The following is a 6529-nucleotide window of genomic DNA, read 5'->3' as shown; positions in this document are numbered from 1 at the left end:
AAACAAACCCAGGCCCCACACAAACGATGCACAAAACCGATGAACTTTTCGCACATCGATTTGCCCACACGGAACAGCTTTCGCCGAATACCAGACAGTGCAAAAAAATACTGCATTGCTAAAAGCCAAATTTGGGGGTTTTACGTGCCAAACCTACGACGGGCATCTGGCACGCCCCAGAGGACTGAGGATTAATTTCGACCACCTGAAGATCTTTTGACGTGCAAGCGAAAGCTCGGTTACACGGCGCCTTCTCCGCAATAAGCCTCCGTCATATTGCGGGCACCTCGGTCGGGATTCGAACCCGTAATAAACGCTCTGTTCGGTAGAGGCACGTATCCGGCCAGCCATTCTGGGATTCCGGCCCTCAGTCTGCTCAGGTGAATGTCTTCCAGTACGGTCCTTAGCTGCTCTGTACCCAGCCCAACCCCAAGATAGCTGGAGATTGGGGTGGACCACACGATGACCAAGAAATGTTCTGGCTTGGATGCTCACAACACCAGTCAGGCTCCAACAGACTTTCTTGAGTTCGTTTCAACTCCGGAAACGTCCCTAATTGCCTTAAAAGTTCTACCGCCCGCATTATATCTTTCTGAGCATGGCCAATGAGGGTGATGTCATCCGCGTAAGCTAGCAGCCGTGCTGACATTTCACCCAGGCTTGCACCCTTTTTGATGCGGTAATTGAAGATTGCCTTACACATCGGTTCTAGATATATAGCAAAGAGTGTGGGCGACATTAGGCACCCTTGCCGTACCGGCGACTTCACGGGAATAAAGCGTGACTTGCGTCCATTGATTAGTACCCATGTGCTTATGTCCCTGTAACATATTTTAATAGCATTGAGCAGAAATTCTCTGGTTCCTCAGTGCTCTGATATTGAAAATAAAAAGGAGCGATACACTTTATAAAACGCTTTTTTTTTTTACATCTAGTTGTAGGACAGCCATAGGACGTCCCATCGCTTCTGCCGTTTCCGCTATAATCCTCAATGTATGCAGTTTAGTGAATATCAACCTGTTTTTAAAACCATACGCCTTATTATTTCCATGTAATGGAATGCGACTTCCAGGCGTTTTGATATAATTTTTGCTAGAATCTTATAATCCGTTGTCAGAAGGCTTATTGATCGAATGTCTTCGCTGCTTCTGACTGACGCTCCGCTTTTCCGTTTGGGAATTAGTATCGTTGTCGCCTGTCGCATTGAAGGTGGGAGAAGGTTTCGGTTGCCAGAATAGAATTTAAAGCAAAAAGTGTTTGCGCATCTTTTATTTCACAGAATAAAATACATGAAACACCTCGGATCGAGTAATTTATCGGAAGTTAGAGTATGTATGGCTGCCTACGGCTGCCTTGTCTGGCTCTGCGGCCTGCTCCTTGCTTCTGCTTGTGGTGACCTGTGGCTGCTTAGTAGCTGCCTGCTGATGCCTGCGGCCACCCATGGCTGCTCGTGGCTGCTCGCCGCTATTCACAACTGACTTAAGTCCAGCATAGGCTAGCTGCTACGACACTGAACCCACTATACTTACGAAATAGGAGCGAAATAAGTCCCTTGCGCATCCTGCCGATCCCCCAATGTTGTGGCCAACAGGGGGCTTCCGGACAAACATGGCCGAACCCTCATCCTTAAGGATCTCACGCCACTGGCCCTCCTTGACATTGCCGTAGGCATCTTCGCTATCTACGCAGCTCCGTCACATGTAGATTGAGTCCTCCCTGGGCAAGTTGTGGAGTACGCAGGTCCTCATTACAACATAGTCTGAATTGTCTGGCAGCAAGTTGATAGTGCGGAGGAAAATTCGGAACCTGGAGGCCATGACTCCAAAAGTGTTATCCACACAGCCCGTTTAGAAATGAAACATTTAATGTAATGTACAATGGAAGATACCCCTTGTGTGAATCGGCTTACCTTGCTCGGCTTAGACGGCAATTGAAGATTATTTTCTCTTCGTCTTGGTTTTTCCCCGGTATTGCCGCAGAAAGTCCGGGCGGAGTATAAACGCCTCGTCCCCGCTGAATACATGTGGCGCCACAGTCGACGTGCTTGGGAGATGCTATCGAGAGGGCAGGCCGAGACGACCTTCTTCGAGGCACTTCCCGAACCGCGAGACACGGAGGGTACCGACATCACTTTGTCGTCCATAGACTCCAACGTCAACGGACACAAACCTTAGGTCGCTGTCAACGAAAGGCATAAGTGCAATAAAGTATGTACCCTGTAACAACAATTCACCGCGTACAAAGAAAGGCAGAGCATTAGTCCGAGCACATAAACAACGACCGAATCCAAACAGTACCTTGTAGCTGTAGTACATGCTGCCAGAATGTGGTAATGCCTAAATCTGGATATGCTTCCCATCCACTTAGCCAACACAGTGGGGGAAGTTCCACTTCTGCTCGAAACCTTTGGCCACTTCTTGCCACATCTGAGTTGTTAGCATCAGCAATACATATTTACCATTTACCAACCAGGAATTGACCCTATTCAAAGCGTGCACTATCTAAACTCCGTTTCATCATAACCTGGCCAATGCTGAAGGGTACAGCACCAAGTAGCATACATTGCTATGTTGGAATGTCAGGTTACGTCAGAATCAGGGCCCCCACAACTACGTCATCGAGCTCGGCGAAGGGGAAACTGAAAGAAATAGTCTGCTTTTATCCTTTTAATTACAATGCAACAATAAAGTTCCCGGATCCGTAAAATTGCGTTCTAGTATGCTTGGGTCTCGCTAGTGACACTGTTCTTGTGAAAAGTGAGAAACATTCTAACCCAATATGTTGCATGACCCCTTTAGTGTCAATGGGCACCAACTATAGGCCGCTTGGAGGCCGCAGCATCTGGAAACAAAATTTAATTTCATAGGTTCTGTCTCTCTACTCTGCTGCTGCATTAAAATGTAAACTCCCACCAATCCCTAGGTTTGCTCAAACAGCTGGTATTCTATCCCCATCTTCCAGGTAGGGACATGTACCCTTTTGCTGAATGTCTCCCACTTACGACACGGCACACTCATTGTATCTCATATATCTTGAAAATCAAAGCTACTCCATAAACTGAAATCAAATCTAAAAGCCACAGGAGCAGTCAATATGAAGATGACAATTTCAGTCACTATAAATATGTGCTTTTTAACAAATGGGAACCTTAGTTTAGGTATCACCAACCTGAGCGTCATGGCAAGCCTAGATCGTGACGGCAGCGGCTCGTGCACCACATAAAGCCTCGTGAGTGGCTCCTCGACGAGCAAGTGGAACTCTTCAAACTTTTCGGCTGTCATTTTATAGAACGTTTTGAAGTACTCTTCATCGCCAGACATCAACAGGGGCATCTGCACAGCAAAATTATAATGTCAGCAAACAAAAGTCAAACGAAAAACACCACGCACGTGGACTTCCGAGTCTTGAAGTTACCGCGGTGTAAAACTCCGACGCCTGCTTCCGTTTTTCTCAAACGGGTCGCACCCAACACCCTCTCGGACTGGGCAGGGTCGTAAGGGCTTCCTTCTTCTTCAAAAGACAATATTTATAAAGGAGTAGGGGCCTTTCGTACTCGGGATCTGCGGTTTCCATGTCAGACCACAACATACTACGCAGTTCGAAAAGCTTCTAGCCGTTCATTAACCACATTTCATCCGTGACAGTTGCGTATTCAAAAAAGAAATTACACCTGAAAGCTTTTAGTTCAATGCTTAATTATTAAAAATTTCTAGTTACATATTCTATTCGTAAAACGTTTGCTTATATTAAGACGTTTTTGTCGTATTTCAGGCAAAGTCAAACGCGTGGCGTCCATGTCCGCTGCAAGTAACCTTGGGTAGAAGAGCCGGCCGCGCCGACAGAAATCGCGCTGTTGTTGGAGCATATGAAACAAAACATTGCGAGCGCGCTCGCTGCGTCGGCTGTCGCACCGATTTTTTCCGCAATAGTCGCAGCACGTGAAACAGCGTTTAGACGCCCGCGACACTCTGTTGTAATATTCTGTTTCCTTTTTGTTTTGGGCAAAAATTCGCCCCATTAAACGTTTCAAATTCCTCGGTTGTTCCTTGTTTGTCACTTCGTCATTCAGGCACTTTTTAAAGCGAAAGCATTAACTGTCCCATGAAGCGAAACCGGCGTTTTCTATAGCAGCGAAAAACGGCAACTAATACCCCTGTTACACGGGCACACTTAACTGCAGTTACGTTTAACCATAATTAGCGCACAATACTTGCCGACAACATTCTGCGGCGATGCAGTGAAGCTATGGACGAACGTGCGCTTGAGCATCTTGAGCACCCATCAAAGCAGTGCACGCGCTCTCTTCACTTCTTTTGAAATAGCTGTCCGAGGGTATAGTGCGGCATCTGTGCTGCCACGTAACCGCAGTTAAAGCTGAGTTAACCGCGGTTAAGTGTGCCCGTGTAACAGGAATATAATACCCTTGTTACACGGGCACAATTAACTGCAGTTACGCTAAACCACAATTAGCGCACAATACTTGCCGACAACATTCTGCGGCGATGCAGTCAGAGCTATGGGCGAACGTGCGCTTGAGCATCTTGAGCACCCATCAAAGCAGTGCACGCGCTCTCTTCACTTCTTTTGAAATAGCTGTCCGAGGGTATAGTGCGGCATCTGTGCTGCCACGTAACCGCAGTTAAAGCTGAGTTAACCGCGGTTAAGTGTGCCCGTGTAACAGGGGTATAATACCCTTGTTACACGGGCACAATTAACTGCAGTTACGCTAAACCACAATTAGCGCACAATACTTGCCGACAACATTCTGCGGCGATGCAGTCAGAGCTATGAGCGAACGTGCGCTTGAGCATCTTGAGCACCCATCAAAGCAGTGCACGCGCTCTCTTCACTTCTTTTGAAATAGCTGTCTGAGGGTATAGTGCGGCATCTGTGCTGCCACGTAACCGCAGTTAAAACAGAGTTAACCGCGGTTAAGTGTGCCCGTGTAAAGCGGGTTTCACATGCAGCGATTTTGGCCCTAAAGCGGCGCGATTTCTGCCGTCGCGGCGCTCGTGCCGCAGAATTGCTGGTGCTAGCCAGAGCGCCGCGACGGCAGAAATCGCGCCGCTCTAGGGCCAAAACCGCTGCATGTGAACTAGGCTTAACAGGGGTATAAATTGGCTGAGCGAAACGGCACGTGAAGTCACATTGGCCAAAAGCACAGCAATGCAGATGCTTCGTCACTGAAGCCGGTGGGGCGCTCAAGGTCAAAGCAGACACGCCGCAGAAATAAAACACAAAGAAAAGCAGAGCAACGCAGATGCATCGTCAAGGAAGCCGTGGAGCCGACGCGGACGCCGCGCCTGGGCACTGGGGGAGGGTGATGTCACCGCCGGAGCGCCGTGTGAAAAAAGAAGACGTGGCGCGCTGCTTGTACGAATGGGCTGTGTGTAGGAATACTTTTGTATTCGTACACGTAAGCAGTCTTAAGTGCCTGCGTTTAATTTTTTGTTAATTCCCTGTTCTCGCCACTTCGAGCGTGCTGAAAGCAACGTCGGAGCTGCTGCTGTTGAAACGTGCATTGTTTTATTTTCTGCACTTTCACTAGCCTCATAGCAGAATACCGTGAACTTATATTACCTTCTGAAGTAAAGCGATATACAGGAATAAAAAAAATTAAAGACGTTTACAATTTTCTGTAATTCCTTTAGAGCGCAGCTCTTGAGCGGGAGGAGGGAAGGGTGCGGAGAGGAGGTCTGGGTACGGAAGGGAATTTAGAGCGAAATTGTGGGACAATTTCCCGGTAAATTTCCCCGCTAAATTGTGCGGATTTCCCCGCTCAAGTTGGCCGAAAAATTTTCTCGCAAAGTTTAGCGGAAAAAATTGCCCCCTAAATTTGGCTGGAAAATGTCCCCAGAAAATTTAAGGGAAAAAACTGGCGGAATATTTTCCGCGAACAAAAAATTGCCCGCTAAATTTTGCGGAAAATTTTCCACCAATTTTAGGCTCCGTGTGGCTTCACGTGACACCTGACGTCACATGTGACGCTATTATGGGAAACGTCCCATAATGCAACGCGCGGCGTAAAACAAAAGGGAGGTGTTTGTTTTTATGTTAGACAGGATATTAGGTACGAAATACTTGATGCCTTTGAGTAAATTTTTGATAGCTATAAAATTGTAACTGTGAAGCACGGATGCCAGCTGCTCGCTGTTATGTATCGGGCGCCAGCTGGGAACTATTTTTTTCAGAGGTATTTTGATTTTATTTATTTAAATAACTATTCACATATTCTGGGCAGTAACTTAAATGCAAATAGTCCGGAAAACTATTTTCTTCCGTCACGACTGAGTAGTCCAATCAGTAGTCGCGTTTTTTTTTAGTGATCAAATCTCTCACTAAAATTTTCCATCCTACGTCAAGTTGTATCGAAGTTTTTCTTACAAATTTAAGCAGCATAGTTCGCACTGCAGGTAATATTAGCAGTGACATCAAAGATCATTTGCCAATCTTTTTATCTTTTCACACTAATGAATTATCAGGGAGCGTTGATAAACTATCCCCCTTTCGAACGATAACTGACTGCCAA

The 6529-nt window shown here is 46.7% G+C and overlaps 1 pseudogene; it reads right to left on the bottom strand.

Annotated features, from left to right (window-relative positions):
• Positions 1-1381: 1381 nt before the first annotated feature.
• Positions 1382-2195, bottom strand: LOC121047249 (annotated as a pseudogene).
• Between the last annotated feature and the right edge of the window lie 4334 nt (positions 2196-6529).

This window comes from Ixodes scapularis, unplaced genomic scaffold (genome assembly GCF_016920785.2).
Source record: "Ixodes scapularis isolate PalLabHiFi unplaced genomic scaffold, ASM1692078v2 PGA_scaffold10__122_contigs__length_95168666, whole genome shotgun sequence".
NCBI classification, from domain to species: domain Eukaryota; kingdom Metazoa; phylum Arthropoda; class Arachnida; order Ixodida; family Ixodidae; genus Ixodes; species Ixodes scapularis.
Note: the sequence above shows the minus strand (reverse complement) of the source record. Positions and strands in the feature narration are given on the sequence as shown.